Genomic DNA, 19,231 nt, shown 5'->3' on the forward strand with positions numbered 1-19,231 from the left:
CTTTGCAAGATTACAGTGAATTAATGAGATAAATACCATCTCAAGCTTGCCTCCAGATTTTGAAAGAAGACAAGTGTTCTTTGAATTCATCCCTGACTCCAGCACAACTCAGAGGATATAAGATTTCACAGACAGTATGTCAATGTCATTCATTCTTTGTTTGATTTGTCAGAGAGAACTCATCTGAGATAATTAAAATAGCAGTCCTTTTGTAAGTGGCATTCATTGTGTTAACCGTAGAGAAAAAATAAAACTATGAAGACTCTGTGGAATGAGCTTGATAAAATCTGCAGCCGCATAGAATTCTCGCATAAATCCAATTGTATCTCAATGACAAATATCTCAAGATCTCCCTATCCCTTTGCACCTACTGGTGTGTGATATTAGTCTGCATCTCCCTTCCACTCTCTTCCCTGGTGATCAGTGTGTGAGTATGTGTGTGTGTGTGTGTGTATGTGTGTGTGTGTTTGTGGCTTTTCAGTTTGTACTCAACAGCATTTTAATTGAATATCTGCGCACAGCAGTGTAATGCAGCTTGGGAAGAGAGAGACAGGGGGCGGAAAGAGGGAGGGAGGAGCTAGAGGAAGAAGAAAAGGGAGAGATTTAGAAAGAGTGATACAGAAGGAGTGACGATTGTGAGACAAAAGTAAGCGAAAGAGAGAGAGGAGGCTGGTGTTGTCAGGCCAACACCAGCTCTGTGTATCGCTGTCACCTCAAGGCTCTCTGCTGTTCTATGCTGATGCACACAGTCTTCTTCACCCTGGAGTAAGATGTGGCTCTGTGTGTGTGTGTGTGTGTGTGTGTGTGTGTGTGTGTGTGTGTGTGTGTGTGTGTGTGTGTGTGTGTGTGTGTGTGTGCTTAGCCTCACTCCTCAATACATAAGCCCAAGTTTAGTGCTCATTTCTGCAAGCACATTTGCTTCTGGTATGTCAGCCACATATACTCCTGGTATGAAATATCTTTCCTCATGCATCACCTGTGCATATGTTCGTTTTCTTACCTGGCAGTGTTGTGGCGTCGCTGAAACACAGTACGCGTGAGCCGTATCTTTTAGAGCACGTGCAGCACAGTGTTGCAAGTGGTTCTTTTTCCTATAGGTACATACATGCGTAGGTGGATGTGACAAAGCCAGCAATATGTTCATGTCGTTGTGCAGGTTTAGCATATGTCACCGCTCAGACATTGTGTGTGTGTGTGTGTGTGTGTGTGTGTGTGTATATATATGTCTTTAGGAAACATCATACCCAAGAATATCTTGTTGTTGTTCACACCTCGTGATAAACATTCTTTACAAGTTTTCTTGGATAGAACAAACTTCATAAGAATCTCAGTGTCCTGACATTTCAAACATGACTTTGTGTTTGATGCTGTGTGATTAATTAAGATGCACGGGTCCTGAGTTTGTTATCTGTTTGCTGACAGGAAAATAGACTTAAATGAAATTTGGAAGAGAGGTGTTGAAGATTCTATTAATTTGCAGCCTTCCTAGTCATTCTCGGCTTGGCTCGGTTGAAAGTACAGCCTAGGACAGAGCAAGATTTGCAATGTGACGAAATCCTTTTAGGACATTGTAGAGAAAAGCTGCAGCAGTGTGAACTGGCCCATTTCAGCTTGACTCAAGCCAGCTAATGATGTCACCTTCGACTCAGCTTGTCAGGCAGCTAATGGTTGGTTTTGAAACATAACACATGCCAATTGTTTGGACAGCCAATCAGTTTGTAGTCTGATTTAGCCAGACCTATCTGCCCATTCTGCTATGAAGGAAAACACTGGCTTCTTTTTGTTTTCTAAACCAATCACAATCGACTTGCGCAGCGCTAAGTCCAGGATGCAGTGACTGTCACATGGCTAACATTACCTAACTGTTATTAACTGGTTCAACGACAGAGTCAAGCCCTTTTAGTATCAGTGTGAGTTTTTTGGGAGCATTTAACAGCACAGTGTTGGATGTTAGTGCTGCTGCCATGCTAAACAGGCAGGCTCTTGGGAGGAGAGTGGCTCCTGTGACAGCAGCAACAGAAAGTTTGCTGATCTGGTGAGGAGTCATGCTGGTCTGGGATCTGACCTTGGGTGCCAAAACAATTGTGTTCAGGTATTGTTTGACTGGAGACTAGGGCTGTGCGGTATACCGGTTCATACTGAAAACCGGTATTTATTTTCGTTATGATATGAATTTTTCATATACCACAATACCGGTGAATAGCCCAAACAACGTGTGGAACGTGTGCGGCAGGAAAGTGTTTCAGCGGGGACCCATTTCACTGCTGCACACCACAGGCGTGCTAGAGCCGGCGAGAGTGAGAGCATAGAGAAAAGTTTAGGGGCGAGAATGGCTGCTGGAGAGAGTCCTGAAAGCAAAGCAACTGTGCACATTGCTGAAGAAAAACACGATGACCCAGAAGAACTCATACCATTGAATAGGCCATAGCACAACACAACAGCATGTCAAGTGGGCCGAACTGAGCAAAATATCGTCAAATACTGTGAAACCGATATGATTTTTTAAAAAAACGTGATATGAACATTTTGTCATTCTGTCCAGCCCTACTGGAGATATTTTAAAAGATGTGGCAAATCAACTCCAACTGGCCGTGTCAGAAAACCGATCATCAAGCATGAGAGTCCTGCAAGAAGGGACTCTGGGCTTTTCTGTGGTGCGTTCACAAATTGTTTTATTTATTGTAAATCTTTACAACAATTCACTGAAAGAACAAAGCAGCCATGTCGTATTCCATGATCCAAATCTTTGTCAAAACTTGCCATTTTTAGTGTGTAAGTTGTCAGCTCAGAGGTTGTTGATGTTCCCATGGTGAATGGGATAATGATATTTTTGAACTGAAATGACACTGTATATTCTGTTTCAGCTGGCATTCTCCTTCCCTTCTGCCACTGAAAGGGAGGGAGAATGCTGGTGCTTGCCTGCTTTACATGCACATATTGCACACATACTCACTGACTGATTAATCGGTGCAGGTTATTCAAATAATTGTGGTGTATTTATGATGAATACTTTCCATCTGAAGCTCACATCATTTTGTTGATGTTTTTGTCATTTCATCACCACTAGAAATGAAACTGCCCTATCTGTCTCACTATCACTATCCTCATTCATATTTTAAGGAGCTACAAATTATATTCGGCAACAAAATTGGCCTGAAAAACTGGAAGTTAAAACGGAAGTAGATACACAGTCTTGTCTAGTTGTACTGGTGTAAACTGGCAGGGTTTTTAGGACGTTGAAGACTGGCGCATTGCAAGTTTCTTCTCATCTCTTTGAAGGATCTTTGGTTTCGACTGGGCTTGGGAGTTTATATGTGCAAAGGACAATGCCAAGTTTCACTGCTTTTTCTGAAAATACATCCTTGTGTCCTCCACGAGCTCTTTTACTTAATATCTAACAATGCAATATTATATCCAGAAAAAAAGGAAAATGGATAACAGTCAGGCAGGGATGCATTGAGGTTAACTTGACCAAGGTTTATTGCGAAAGCAGCACATAACATCCAAACTGCACAGCCTTGTATCTGAGCTGATGATGTCCTCTCAACTGTCCATGTTCAGAATTACATCACTTCCTTGAGGAGATTGTTCTCCCCATGACAACTTGGGAAGATTGCTTCCCACAAGGACGTACCTGACGATCGACTTGGCTCCTTTGGATCTGATAGTCACCTCTTCAAATCCTTTCACATCCCTTGGCAGAGCAGTAGTTGGCAAGGCTCCGATGATTCACAAATGACTTTGCAATAACTGGATAGCAGAAAACAAGAGCTGCAGAGATGTGATTGTGTGGGTGGTCAGTGCACCATTGGCAGGTGGCAGTATTTTAAAGGTTAAAAATGTGGGCTTTTATTTGGAAATGCTCTGATTCGAATCTGCAGAAAGGCAGAGGAAAAATATGAAACTCAGGGCTAAATAATGAAAAACAGTGACTATTGTTGATGTGATCCTGAGGACGGCTAAAAGCGGTCCAGAATCGACAGCATTTTAAGCAATGTGTTGCTGTAAAATGGAATGAGACTCATAGCAGTCACTAATTTAATGGCATTAAAACAGCCCATGAGTTTCTATTTTTGACCATTTTTACATCATCGTCTCACGTTAACACCCTTTAAAAGCCGTCCCTTAACCTCATGATGTCTTACCTGTTTTATTTTTAACAACTGAACTCAGTACTTATTACATTGAATTGGTTACTAATTTCAGAAATATAAGGCAATTAACTCGAAGTAACATTCCATCTTATAGTTTGTTATTACGAATACTAACGTCAGCATGCCAACATGCCCAAACTGACAATGCTGACAGGCTGATGGTAAGCAGGTGTTATGCTACCATGTTCACCATCTTGGTCTAGCATGTTAGCATGCTAATATTTGCTGCTTAGCACTAAACACAATACACAGCTGAGGCTGATGGGAAGGTCATCAGTTTTGCAGATATGTGTGCATAAATCAAAAATACCTTCAAGAGATTTCACAACAATCCGTTTTAATACTTGAAATATTTCAGTAAAAGCCCAAAATGTCAACCTGCTGGAGGTACTAAATGTAAAGTTAGTAGGCTTCATCCCCTGAGAACCATTATTGCCTGTCCCAAATTTTACAGGTACCTATCCAATGATGGTTGAGATATTTCAGTCTGGACCGAAGTGGTGGAGCAAAAGTGGAACACGTCTACCATTTTTTTTCCTGCTGTAGATGAAACAAGACCCTCTTCCATGTGATAAAATTCTCAACAGCGGCATTCCCATGGAAACAGTGCTCATGTGACTACCGCTAAATATCCCAGCTGTACCTCAGATAATAGTGATATGGGGTGCTAAATTTGATGAATTTACTGTTTACTAGACCACAAATGAGACAAGAATTTGCAAGCTAGCACACCCTGTGGTCCGTCTGCCTTGCTCCCCCGCCACTCACTCCTTTGCCAGGAGGAGACCGGGAAGCAACTCCAGAGACAGATATTCAGTTAGCGACTGTAACAACTTGATTTTAGCTAGCACGCAGTGCTAGGTCTAACCTGTGTAACAGCAGCAACAGAAAGTTTGCCAATCTGGCTGGATGTCGGGACAGTTTAAGATCAGTAAACTTTGAAGCAGTCTCCTAGCAGCTGGCAGTGAGGTGGAGGGACCGCAGGGTGCCCTAGCTACTTAATTTTTGTCTCATTTGTGGTCTGATAAATAGTAAACTCAATTCATGCAGTACCCCTATTTTTCAAGCTGCTGTAGCTGTCATATTTCGCAAGACCAGCGCGAGCATGGGAACACAGTCATCAGGATATTTGTCATACAGAAGTGGGCGTGGTTTCACCCGAAGTAGGTTGGAAAAATGATAGACACGGTCGGTCCAGACTGAAAAATCTCAACCACTTTTGGATGGGTACAGATCAATCAGCTGTTAGGACAGCCACAAGAATTGTCCTTGACACCAGTGTGGTGGAGTCACAGCCATGATGGATTGAGCTGTGAAAACACTGTTTGAATAACATTTATTTATTTGCCTTAAGTTGTTTTGTGATTTGTGTGTGTTTGTGTGTGTGCAAATTTTTAAAAGCAAGCTGTTCGTTACAAAGACTGTCCCAGTCTGATCCCTGCCTTATCGATCAGAGCGTCCCCTCTGGCCTAATAAGGGTTAAAAAGAAAACATACTCACATTCACATGCCAGCACATCCCACACTGGCATCCTCTGCACCTCATCGTCATCCTGCCTTGGCGTTAGGCCCAGCCAGGTGGCAGCATGCACATGCCTAGTCCTGTTCTCCTTGTTCAACCATCCATCATCCCGTCACAAAATACAAGACTTTCTCTATGGCACTTCTTACAAAGCAACACCGGGCCCCCTCCCATCTTCCCATTTTCTCCTCCAGCCCTTCAGGGGTCTGGCTGTCACAGTGTGTTTCCTGTTACAACTCTTCTGGATCCTTCCTCTGCTGTCAGCCCCAACATCCCGTTATCGTTCCATCTGAAACATGGTGGCTGACACAAGCTGGTGTCTGCTCTGCAGTGGTTCCACTGGAGCTGGAGCTGATGGAACTTGGTCAAGGTCTGGTACACATGGCAGTGGGATATCATTTCCATCGCATGTCATATGACCTGTGGTGAAAGCACTGGTGCCTTGAAAGGCTGGCTCTTGGTTGTTAGTAGATGACTAACAGGGTTTGGGAGAATATGTCGAAAACAAATTATGCTAAATTAGTTATTCTTGTGTAATAAAGAGTATTTGCAGCCATAGTGTCAGACCAGTGGACATCACTTCACCCTTTTAATCAATCTCTGATTTAAAAATAATAATTTTAACAAATTTCTATTTGTGCTTGTGGATGCATTGTTCTGTTGTTCCTGGTTTTCTAATTAAGTATCCTGACATGACTGCCTGCCTTCACCTCAGCTTAACGTTGAGAGGAGCTGCTGAAAAAGCAAATTAATGGCACAGAAAAGTAGCATATTTCTTCACTTTAAATACTCCAACTGGACAGTAGAATATATAGAGTAAAGCATCCATTAGTGAGAGTGAGGCTGCATTTTTCTGTACATCCTCAGGCACATCTGTGCAGAATCCAGTGTTTTCTTATTTTATTGAATTAGAGTCTCAGTGTCCTCTTGTGTGCACAGAGCGGCGACTAACCCATATGGAGGTTTGGAGGTGAGAGGATGAAATAAAAGTCTGCCTTTGGCATCATGGCAATCATTGATGTGTGTATTAACCAGGGACTAATGACATGAAAAAAGCAAAAGACCTCAGGAATCTCTCAGCGAGACAAGAAGAGTCTCTTATAATGCAATCATTTCTGATATTTCCATTTAATACGCAGAAGAACAAATAGTTAACTGCCTGCTGTCTGCACAGCTGGACTTCCACTGGTCTAAATGGCGTGAAATTTTCATTAGAAAGAAGCAAGCACCCTGCAGCTCTGATTCTACAGCGGGGAATGGACTCAGATTCATACTAAAGAATCATGTTAACAAGATACTAAACCTTTGAATGAAGTCATAATGTAATACTTAATTGAATTTCAGGTGAGTGTGGGGTCAGGTTCAGCTTATATACTTTAAATAGAGTTGCAGAGCAGGAGAAGCAGGTGGTTCTTGTTAGTGGTTTTTACCTCTGTAAATTCCCATTTGAAAGTTTTTTTAATGACAATCTCAGCGGTTCTTTGCGTCTCCCACCACAAACTTTGTTTTAGGACGTCATGTTTTTTCCATGGCCTATGATTATAAACACTATGATGCCCATGAGCCTCAGCCATCATTGCCAACCAGCAGTCAGTGAGGTGTGCAGATCAGAGCTATAGCAACGTCAGAACACTTTTTCCATTCCAATTAGGAACAAAAAAATGGCACCCACCAAGGCCTTAAGCTCAGTGATAGGACATGTCTTACAGAAATGCCCCTTGGGAGTCCTCTGATTTCTACTCTTAAAGGAAAAGGTTCATAGTGTGTGATACACACCTCTTCAGTTTCTTGCTGGAAGTCAGATGAAAGGATGGATACCACTCTTATGTCTGTGCACTAAGTATGAAGTTAAACTAGCTGCTGGTTAGCTTGGAAATGGTGACACAAGTGGCCTGGCTCTGTCCAAAGGTAGCTCCCTGTTTAATAAGTTGATATCTATTTGTTAATTTATCCAAATAACAAAATGTAAAAACAACAGGTGATGGTTTTATGGTAGTAAATGTGCAGGGCTGTTTCTCTCTGGGGGCTGTGACTTTCAGGAGTTGTGTCGTCACTGTGAGGGTTCCAGGTTCCAGTTTAAACAAACCAGATATTATGTACTAAATAGTATTGTTGGGGAGTAACTAGTTACATAATTAGATTACAAAACAGATTTGATTTGATAGTTACAGTTGCTGAGAAATAATATGTAATTAAATCACAGTTACTAAGCAAAATGTTGGTGATTACAAAGGTGTTGCATCTGAATATATTCTTTTCAGTAAAAAGTTTACATGTAGAATATAACATTCAGTCTGTTGCTTTGCATCATCCTTTTTGCCATGCAGGACTGCCTTATTTTGGCAGAGCCTATTTCTGGACATTTTTCAGCTTTATCGCTGAGTTTAAAACATTTGTTAGATTTAGATTCAGACAACTTTATTGATCCCATCAGGAGCAATTTGTTTCAACAGCTTGCCTTGCACATATAGTATAAGATACACTTACTTGTAGACATATAAATAGTTAAGTAGAAAAAAAGGAGATACTGGAGTTAGAAGAGTAATCAAATGTAATTTGTTATATTGCTTTGATAAAGTCATTAAAACTGTTACATCGACGTTTGGTCATGGACTTTACACGTCCACATACGACGTGCAAGGTACCCTGGGTGCGCTGGTTGTTGACATTCTGGGACGCCGTGTCAAGTTCTGCCTGTTACATGCATTGTCTTCTTTCAAGATACACTTCTGTTTTCACAGCAATACACCGTACAACACCGCACACTGAAGTGTTTTTTTTTCCTTCAACAACAAAAACACATGGTTGGGTTTAGGCAACAAAAGCTTGTGGTTAGGTTTAGGAAAAAAGAACAAGGTTTGGCTTTAGAATCTTGCGGGATGCAAACACCGTCTGCCCTACTTGGACTTTCGCCGCCATAACTTTTGTCCCTGTCCCGCCACATTTCTCCCCGATGCCACCGGGCACCGCTAAACTAGAATGACAACCAGCTGCATATCATGCCGTGTTAAAGGACACCTTTATTCGTGGTTTCTGATGCTGCATGTACTGCTCGAGCACTGGATTTCGACGACTTCCGGCTTCCAGCCTTATGCTAAGCTAAGTTAACCAGATGCTGGCTGTAGCTTCATATTTGCCATTCAGTCATTGAAGTGACATTAGTTTTCTCATCTAATCTGGCCTTACACCCAACAAGTTTTCAAGGAAATTTCACTGTCACAGACAAATTTCTTCTCAGCTGTTGCACAGTCCCGTAATCTCGATTGTTTGATCTGAGATGGTCTTCAACCTTTTTCTAATCTTCACCTTCCAATAAAATCAAACATGTATAATGTTATGAAAAGTTTTTAGTCTTGGCTCATGAAAATAGTTCAGTTCAGTGACATGAACGTCAACAACAAATATCTGTGCTCTCTCCAACACCAAACAGAAAGCAACAGACCTGGTAGACAGCAAACACCGAGGGGACTCAAGGAGGTGCAAGAACATCAACAAGTTAGTTATAGTCTGTGATAAAAAAAAAACTGTGACTTACGACATGCTGCCTTTAGATGTGAGAGGGTGTAAGACTTTAGTCTTTTCAAAGTCTTTTCAAAGTCTTTTGTGTAACCTATGGCTGGCACAACTCTCGGCAGGGAGGCAACAAAAACATAATTTTCCCCGAAAGTTTTTATGTATACAGTTTTGCGCCTTTTGCCTCTGATCAAAGAACCTGCTATTTTCTAGCACAGTTGTTCAACATTTATACTGATGATTCATGCCCATCTAAGCCTTGGAAGTGCTCCAGCTGCCAGTCACCTCACATTGTGTTTATGCAGAAAATAGAGGGACTTTTATTTCCAGAATCGGAGAGGCCCGTAATAAAACCTTCCACTTCACTGCCCTGTGTCTTGCTCAAGAACACTTCAGCAGGGTGGGTTTTCTTCATGCACCTCTTGCCACTGATCCAACAGCCTCTTGCAGCGTCTTAGCATGCGTACAGAGAACTGCAGCAGCGTTACACGATACGATTAATGCTTATGGGACAGGTTGACTTGCTTACATATGGATTACATGGGTACGAATTCGTGCATGTACTGGAGCTGCATAAGCTTCCAAATTAAGTGTTGGTTTTAAGCAGATTGCACATGTAGCAACTGAGAAGTGTTAAAAAGGAGTATGTGAGAGAAGGCTGCAGAGACTCACGTAGCAACGCAGCATAAGAAGAAGCAGCAAGAGGGAGAAGAAGCGACAGATGAGAGGAGAGGACAGAGGGAACAGGCGGAAGAGAGGGAAAGATTACTACCATAGTACATCAGGCTTAGCTTCACATCCTTAATGGTAACCATGGAAATAATTATAGAGCAGACAGACAGACTGTGTTAGAGAGAGAGGGAGTGAGCGCTACAGAGAAAGGGAGGGAGAAGGAAAGACAACGGGAGAGGAGGAGAGAAAGAAAACCGTGGGGGGTAAAGTAGCTGAAATGTTTGTTGGAATCCCTAAAACCTGTCTCTGCAGTCTCTGGTGATTGGGAACTATTTGAAGATGGCATGAGCGGGGATGTAGCGGAGGTTAAGCCCTTGTAAAGTCAGTTTAACCACCGTCTTGCAATCGCTGCAGAATATTGTCTTTTCAGCCTGTTATAAAATCTTTCCTTTGATACGAGGCTGCACAAAGATAGTGTGTCATGAGGAGGGGGAAAAGCATGAATGACGATAACCACTACCTGCACAGAGGTCATATTATTGTAATCCATCCTTATATCTCACCAGCGGTAAGGGACTTCAGTGCGGTGAGTACAGCTACAGTACAGTAACATAATACAACCGTGGTTTAAAAAAGTTGCTTCAAACCCACAGTTGTCATGGAAACAGATCTAAGATACCCTTTACCCCTGTGGAAGTGCTGATTGCTTATCATTGCTGAAAGCCCAATCAATGGTGATGTCTTTAAGACTGGAATTAAAAAGTACTTGATGTCACTTGCATCATTTATACAAACTCAGATACAGCCTACACTGAGACATACAAGTGCTCCGTTGATTTGCATAATTGGATGTAATGGATGGCTGGTTATATGGATTCCTGAGCAGTAGTTATACATTCCTATGGAGCGGCTTGTGAACTCGTGGGAAATTAGCACGTATCATGCAAGGCTTGGGTATACAAGTTATAATTTTTAATTTCGATTGGTCATGATTTGCCAGTGGGTGTGTTTACTGTATGTGTATGTAACAGTGTGCATAGGCAGGTGGCACACTGGGCTGTGTGGATGTTTATTGTGTGGGTAATGACATGCTTGCCTGCTGCCCACACATTTGCCCCTAGTGCTGAACTTCACACTGTGCTGTGTGTGCATGTGTGTGTGTGTCAGCAGAAGGTGACAGGGAAACCGAAAGGGGTGAGCAAGGAGGAAAACGAAGAGAGGGTAGAGGAGAAAAAGTGATGAGGGCTTCTTGCCCGGCTTAAAATCACTCCAGGTCCCAGTAGGGATCCAGCCAGCCCCACCCCTCCCTCTCTCTCTGTCTCTCTGTTTCTTACACACTACTGGAAACACACAGTGAGAGGGAGAGAGAGTGAAGCGCAGGGCATCAGTGCTCTGCTGCTCCCTCCCTAAACTGTGCTGCTGTCCACCTGTGCAGGATTATCTCCGTCCAGGCAGCAGACAGGAGACACTACAACATCCATCGCTCGCCAGGCGGATTACTTGAGGATGAAGCGCCGTTTGGTGGAAAGGAAGACGAAGGACTAAGTTGCCATTATCGCCTCGTTTCTCCCTCTTGTGCTGCCTGTCAGCTGCTGGCACCCGTTCAGTTTTTAGCCATTGCAGTTTTTAGACTACTTTATTCTGTGGCGTTTGCTTCACTTCATTTTTTTCCCTCTCTTTGCACAACGCTCTGTGGTTTTTGGTGCTTGTCCTCACATATCCGCCTGCGTTGGAAATTAAAGCTTCCGTTTTCATTTGTTTTTTCCTGCCTGCTCGCTGGCTGCCCCGCTGAAGGAGTCCGATCAGGACAGAAAAAAGGCGCAGTAGAGAGAGCAGAGCGGAGCGCGTCTTCTTTGGCGCACATACAGAGAGGCGGACCTATTGCGCAGCGCACCGCTCCTTCACGCACACATGGGCAAGGGGCGCGCACGCTCACACGCACATGCACACACATGAATGAACATCCACACGCGCAGCTCCTTTTCCCCCTCTGTGTGCATGCATAGCTTTTGATTACAATTAAAGCACCAGAGTTTTCTTCTGAGTCCACAGCAGGAACGCGTTTACCTTCCACCCATCCATCCATCCTTGGCAAGTTCATTTTTGACATGCACAAGGCGGACACCTACTAAGGAAACCATCGCAGAAACATTCCCATCTAAAAGATGAGAGAAATTGGCCTCAGCGGATCTTCCGTCGGTCACCGGAATTGCGAGTGCAGGGTCGGGGCGGAGGGCACCGGGGAGAGAGGACAGGGAGAGGCCGGGGAGGAGGAGCTCTCAGCCGGACTGCCTGCCGCGGAACAGCCGCTGCTGCCGGTGCTCAAGAAGCAGGCTGCTGCTGCCGGGGGGAGGCGGGGGGAGGATGAACAGTGCCTCAGTGTGAAATTATAACACTCAGCTGGCTTTGGGAGTGTTTGTTTTTCTGTCGTTTTACTTCTCACTAATTAGTCTGAAGATGCGAGATAACGAACAGTGGCCTACTTAATAACTGTCATCCTGTACTCTTATCAACGTGGCACTTTTGGGTCACCTTAAAGGTAAATTCAGCACTTTGGAGAAGTAAAGGCCTGTAGTTGCGAATTTACCTGTGCAGTACTCTTTGGAAGGACATCCTCCCATCTACAGGCCACTCACACCAGTTTAACTTTGTGTAATGATTACTTTTTCTTGATAGTGTTTGTAGTTGCTAAGTCAGATTTACCCAAGAGGAAGCTCATAATAATATTCCTATAATCTTTGTATAGGGACTTCTAGTATGTCTGTGGTGCTCAGTAGTGAGTTTATGGTCACCATATTGCACTTGATGGTATTTTTTATCTCTTAAATATTACTAAGCTATAATATTTCTTTAGGATATTATATATAAATATATAGTTTTCTGTGATATTTGTATAGTATTGTACTTTAAATTTATTATAAGACCACTATAGTTCTTTTTCTATTATACCCTAAGGATTCACTTACTCTAAGATATATCCAGATAGCTTGAAGGAGCCCTGTTTCCAGGTGCCTTGGTAGTGGAGGCTAGCGGTTTATCATTTATTCATATACCTATTTGTCTATGAAATATTTAAAGGTCACAAATTGATTTAGGGCCAACGTTCATCCATTTGCAACATGGAAGTGTTTTGCTGTTTTGGGCTTTTGTAGTTGAGTCGATTTCACAGGCTTTGCTTTAGTTAGAGTCTTGATTCCTTTCTTTCTCTTGGCTTATTTGACAGCTGGCTAATTTGAGCAATACTTCTCTGTCTGGAACTTGAACACGGCCTTATAAACCCTCCAGAGGACGGTCGCCTGCTTATCAGACAGTCAGACAAACGCATGTGTGTCATGACACTTGTTGGCAGGTGCCTTTTGCAGATACACCAACACGCTCAGTTATTTATAGACGTTAATATCACTGTGTGCTTTCGGAGTATCGATTCAGAACAAGTGTCGATGCTCGGTGGAATGTAACACAAACTACGGACCTGCTGCAGTTTCAAACAGACACCGACGCTCAGTGGAATACAGGCTGAAGTCAGTGAATGCACCTCCAGTCTTAGCTGGCATCAGCGTACTGTGGGGGTCACATAAACTGGAAACCAAGAGACACTGTCTCTAGAAGTCTGGACACAAAGCACAACAAGCCCCACCTGATCTAGGTAGGATATATTTGTCTTCTTGTTGACTTTTGTTCCCCAAAAATCCATATATTTGTGAATCCACCCCATCCTATCATCTGATGCAGGCACATGCTTTATTCTGTGCTGAAAATTGTACATGATAGTGTTTCTTATTCTACAAGTACGCACCATTTTGTCCTTTAAATCTGCAGTTTTGTAATTACAGGATGGAAAATTACACTGACACTGATAATGTTTAACAGTGAGTGTGCTTTTCATACCAGCAGTCATGTCTGCTAGGTGGGCGTATCAATTTTACTAATGCCCAATATCTAATTCCGGGAATATATTTCTTTAAACTACTTAAAGATACTGTATAAAAAGCAATTTCCAAGTACATGTATGCTGTAAATACACTGCTCATCCTCACCTCATTTGCACCCATCTCTTGTGCAATGACATCACTTTTCTCTGTGTGTTTCTGTTGGTTTGTCGTCAAGCTCAAGAGCACAAATAGTCCACTGCGTACCATCTGCTGTTTCCTCACATTGCAATGTGATATTCAAGCAAAACTGCATAAAACCGCATTCATGTCGCTCCTTCAGTGCTGGACAGCTGAGCTGATTTCTGTGAGCTTTAAGACAAATCTTTCCCAGAGCTAAAAGCTCAATAAAACATAAATAAATCATAAATCCAACACTTGTTATGTGCCACTTTGAGCATCTCTGAGTAGCTTTGGTGAGGTGCAAGAGTGCGGTTTGGTTTTCAGGGTTTAAGTGTTTGGTGGCTCCTGATGTCTTTGTGTTGCGCTGTGGGGAAAAGCACGTGTACAGTAAATAATGTACTATGGCAAGCATTAGTTCTGTAAATGAGATCAGACTGTACTCTTTTCTCTTTGCTCTAAAAATCAAATAATTCCCAACGTGAAACACAAGCTTGATCCAAAATTAGACCTCTCATTTCTTTGTGTTAAAGCTGCAGTAGGTGCATTTTGCAGAGAAGCACAGACTTGCTCGCTCGCTCTCCCCTCCTTTTGCTTCACACAGAGGCAAAAGGAATCGAGAGGCAGTTGATTGACAGCTCAGAACAAAGCTCTGCTACTCAAAAGTTTACCTCAGATGCCTCACAACATTAACACTGAAAGCAAATAGCAGAGAAATGGCACTATCGCTATTACTAAGATTCTGACATTATCTCACTCATTTCTTTTAACCCCACGTGATATTACTTTTGTCTTATTCAAGCAAAATGTCAACCCTCTAAAAATCTACCCATGACAGCTTTAGTGTCATACAACTACCCAGCAAAGGCAGAAAAAATAACTTGTTTTCTACTAGTGGCTTGTGAAATTCAAAAACCATTTTGCCAGGCAAATCGGCTTTGAGAACACAAAGGATTGTCCAGAATTTTGGTCGTCTGCCAACTTGGCTCCTGCTGTTCATGTAGAGTGGAGAAACTTGTGATCAGCAGTCAAAATGTATCATGATCCGGCTGTTCTGGCTGGTGCTTCTTTCTCACACTGTGTCATTTATTGAGTTTTCACTTACAGTATCTGGTATTTGAAAGCTCCAATCATTTACATTTCAGTATCATTGTAGTTTGTTTTTGTTCTTTCAGCTGTTGTGTAACGTTCACACTAGAGATGATTTTGCTTATTTATGTAACAGTCGGTTTATTTCTATTCCAGACCAGCCTTATATAGTTCTTTCAGTCAGGGTTTGCATGGCTTGATGAATCACATAAATCATTTGATGGTTTACTCCAGCTATTTAGCACTGCAGACACTATGAAGTTGGGGGGGTGACAGATTTTTGAAAGAGACTGGTCAGATTGAAGCAGCAGAGGCTGACGTTTAGTCCTTAGTATGGAGAGCCAAAACCATGACATCATGCCTCTCTTTCATTAGCTTCTGTTACTCAATGCAATCTTTTTTTGTCGGTCTTAAAGAAAACATGAAGTGTTCCCTGTTAATTTGTCTTATAAAATGGGAAGACAAATTAGCATTTATTGCCAGCTCAGGCGTTGTACATTTCTGTTTCATATGTATCACATCAGTGTTTCTAAAGTGGCAGTATATGAGCTGACTTTGACATCGGGAGGTGGAGGGGATGGTGGATGGCGTGCCACCTTGACAAGACACCTGCCAAGCTGCAGACCACTGTTCAAGATCAACAGACAACTAAACTGATTAAGATTTAGTGAGTCATTGCTGCGTTTGCAGCTGTTTTTGAGGCATCAAACATGGGTGTTTTGTAGCAAACCCTTGCTATTTTTCCAGCTGGAATAGTCGCATAGAGCCATTATTGCTTTTCCAGCAGATTGTGCCCCAAAACCGAGTGTTTTCAGCCAAAATATAATATTTTCCTAACCATAGCCAAGTGAGTTTTTGCGTAAACCAGTCATATACCACGGCATTGTTGTAATGTAAAGTTTAAATGTATCTGTTACATAAGAAAGTGCAAATATAATGTAACCAGCAGCACTGGCTTTTAGAAGGTTGAAATCTCATGACAAACAAAAACATATCACTACAGCTCTATGACAATTTGCAAGCACAGCAGCAGGGGTGCATAAGATGATGTACTAGGTTGGCCAACCAGGTATATTACTGGCTGCCAAAGTATATTTGCCAACATTTTTATCTTTATCTTTTCATACGTCCGAAAGAACGACATCATCTGAGATCGGTTAACTAGTGGACAATCTCCCCTCGCTATGCCCCTCCTGCTCATGTTTGTTCTGTTACTGTAGCTGAGGCAGAAGCTCTGTGAATCTTAAGTGCTATATCGAAGGCAGCTGGACTGTGTTGAGTTTCTTGAAGACGTTTCGCCTCTCATCCAAGAGTCTTCAGTTCTAACGGACTGGTGTGGATTCAAAGGCTTTAAGCTCTGTGTGAGTGTGAACCCTTACAGAGTTGTTAAAGTCACATGTCAGTCGTTGACCGACCCGGCCATCTTGTGCAGCGTTCGTGTTAGATGGGTCCAGGCCTCTTGGATGAGAGGGAAAATGTCTTCCAGAAACTCACGCAAGTCCAGTTGCCTATGATAAAGCACTTCAGATTACGATGACCTGGATGACTGAGAATCTTCACCAACAAATTCCATGAAGCACCTAAGATGGCGAAGGCGTGACCCACCCTACTCTACGTTTCATTGGCTAGTACTTGTTGGCTTTGTTGGTTGGGTTGGTTAGGTTTAGGCATGAGGAGTGAGATTGATTAGGGTAAGAATTTCAGGGTAAGCCAATCAGAGGCAGAGTGAAGCAGAGTAGGATGGGTCATGCTTATGTCATCCACGGAAAAAGAACGTATGAGCTGTGTTAAAGTCTGTTCCCTAGTCAATAAATGTCCCGTCTGATAAGCTGATACTTCCCTTAGTGTACCCCTCCATGGTTAATGTCAAAAGGTTTACCGGCTCGCTTGGAGTCTGGTGAATCTTGCTAGAAAACACTGATATTCTTAATGATATAAAGGATATATTATATTAATGATCTGATTATGATAACATCATTCTCGTATCCCATCGGCTGTATTCGGCGTCTGACTTCCAGTAGACGGTGATACAGCCTCTGGGGGCAGACCCCTGATTTTTTGGCATTCCAGTTTGATTTGGGAGGAGGAGGCGAATTTCTGTTTCCCTCTTCCGTTTGTATGTAAGTAAATATGCTGAACCACTGTGATGGATTCAAAGTTTGCAGTGACGCCAATTATGTTCCGCCTCGTTAGTTCACCGCACGGACCGTTTAACCTGGCAGCAACTGCAGCCGGCTCAAACATGATTGATCAATATCACGCAGATTACAAACAGCCTGTCACCGGAAACCAGGGCTCTTCTGCTCTTCTTCCGGAGGCAAGATCTCCAGGGTTTGCCTACAAACTCTACATTCACTGAATGTAGAGTCTGTATATAGAGACTATGATAACATAAGCATCCCATGCTTACCATCCCTTTTATTTTCCTGCACCTCAACCTACTGTTCTCCTGAAGTTTCAGTTCCCCTAATATTTAACCCTGCCCAGCTACTATATTTATTAGAAATAGCCTAGTGTCAGTGCTATTTGTAATTGTGTTTCTTTAAAGTCCGCAGCCTACTTATTCCACATATGTCAGTGATGTCTAAACAGAGGTCGAGACAGAGCAGCAGACACACTCACACACGAGCAGACAGACAGAGAGACAGAGAGACGATAAAGATTAGCTGTACGTTTGATTAGATAAGGGCATAATGATGTAATGTATATAAAATTTATAGAAATATTCAATAAATAAAAAATACTGTGTTTAAGATCACACATTGTCACATGCAGTAGTATTTCAGACCTGTGGGAAACACTGCTTGGCTTTGTTCATAACCATTAAAAGCCACTAACACTCTCCTCTAATGTGTTTTTTAAGCTTTTTAGCTGAAATCTTCCTGTAAGGAGGTGTAAACTTCTTCCACCCTTTATTCCTCCCGGTTTTACTCTCATTACAGACATGTCTGAGTAGCCATGGCCACTCAACTCGACCATCTTCTGTCCAGCTGTGAAGTTCATTTTGTGATGGTTTGGGGCTTATGGGAAATTATGTTCATTAAAGGCCACTAACAATAGGAATATGAAATAAACTACGCTATTAGAGACATGCAGGGTACAAGACACTCTGTTAAGAGTTTTCTTACTTCTGGACAAAAACCTGATTCTGATTTCTCTTTGGCACTCTATTAGTCATGCCCAAAAAACCCTGGATCTTACATTTCCCATAATGCAACTTGAAAGCACCTTCTATTAGCAAGTATTACACCAACATCGACAAGTTGTGTTTACATTATTTATTAATAAAAGTGATTGGTGTGTGAGGCTTGAACTTGCTTGTAGTTCTTCCTCTTGCTGTCTGCATTGTGGGGAAGCTTTGGCAGGGAATCTGTGTCGTAGCACCCAGGCGCAACGGACCCTCCCTCAGGACGCTACAGAGAGGAGGAAGGAGAGGATCAAACAGGAAGAGAGAAACAGGGTGGGAGCAAGGGGCGTGGAATGCAAGACCGAATGACAGGAGGTTATGTGGGTATTCATGGAATGACAGAAGAGGCGCAGTTGAAGTGTGGTTCTACTCCTAAAACTCCGCTAGATAGCTTTAATTCATTCGCCCCTTCCTTGACCCTCCCACTGTTCAGTGTTCAGAGTAACGTGTTGCAATGTAACTTACTCTCTAACACATTAAAATGCTTGGATTACTTTTTGTTTGTGCAAATAACGTGGCACATACATTTTATAATTGAACTAATAAGTTATTTAGATCCTTTTTCAAATAAGCCATTTGTTACTTTTAAAATATTACTATATTTCTATGTGTCTTTTGTTGCCACACAAAACAAAAAGACTATTCCTGACACATTCGCACTGTTTCTTTTGTTGATGCACCTGTTCCTTCCTTCTTATCGGGTAGCTTTGTATCACTGGAAGGTATCCACCCACATCTGCAGTTGTGTTAGTGCACACATGTAGAGGACAGCCTTTACGTTGTGGAAGTATTCGCATAATATTGAATTTGAGGGTGAAAAGGACTAGAACGTTACAGTGAAATGCAAACTGCGCCTGGCAGATGATTGTCTGTCAGCTACAGGGATGGGAATCGAGAACCGGTTCCAGTTGAGGACCGTTCCGAATTGTCTGATCCATCAGAATCGTATGCCTCCAAACTTCTCAGTTCCTTTTTGTCTGACAGTTGCTATTTGCAAAAATAATGAAGTCCCTCATGCGTCTGCTGCTGGAATGTGCTACGTGAAG

The 19,231-nt window shown here is 42.4% G+C and overlaps 1 protein-coding gene across 12 annotated transcripts in view; it reads left to right on the forward strand.

The window, feature by feature from the left end:
* syngap1b (synaptic Ras GTPase activating protein 1b) overlaps positions 1–19,231 on the forward strand; it is a 217,134-nt gene that overhangs the window by 110,580 nt on the left and 87,323 nt on the right. The window contains exons 1-2 of one of the 12 annotated variants that reach the window (XM_049582908.1): positions 11,259–12,399; positions 13,084–13,506. The exons of the other annotated variants lie outside the window; for them this stretch is intronic. The gene's annotated coding sequence lies outside the window, so the exon portion shown is untranslated. Of the gene's footprint in view, positions 1–11,258; positions 12,400–13,083; positions 13,507–19,231 lie in introns of those variants that run through there. 12 annotated transcript variants of the gene reach the window in all.

Source organism: Epinephelus fuscoguttatus, linkage group LG8 (genome assembly GCF_011397635.1).
Source record: "Epinephelus fuscoguttatus linkage group LG8, E.fuscoguttatus.final_Chr_v1".
Lineage (NCBI taxonomy): Eukaryota > Metazoa > Chordata > Actinopteri > Perciformes > Serranidae > Epinephelus > Epinephelus fuscoguttatus.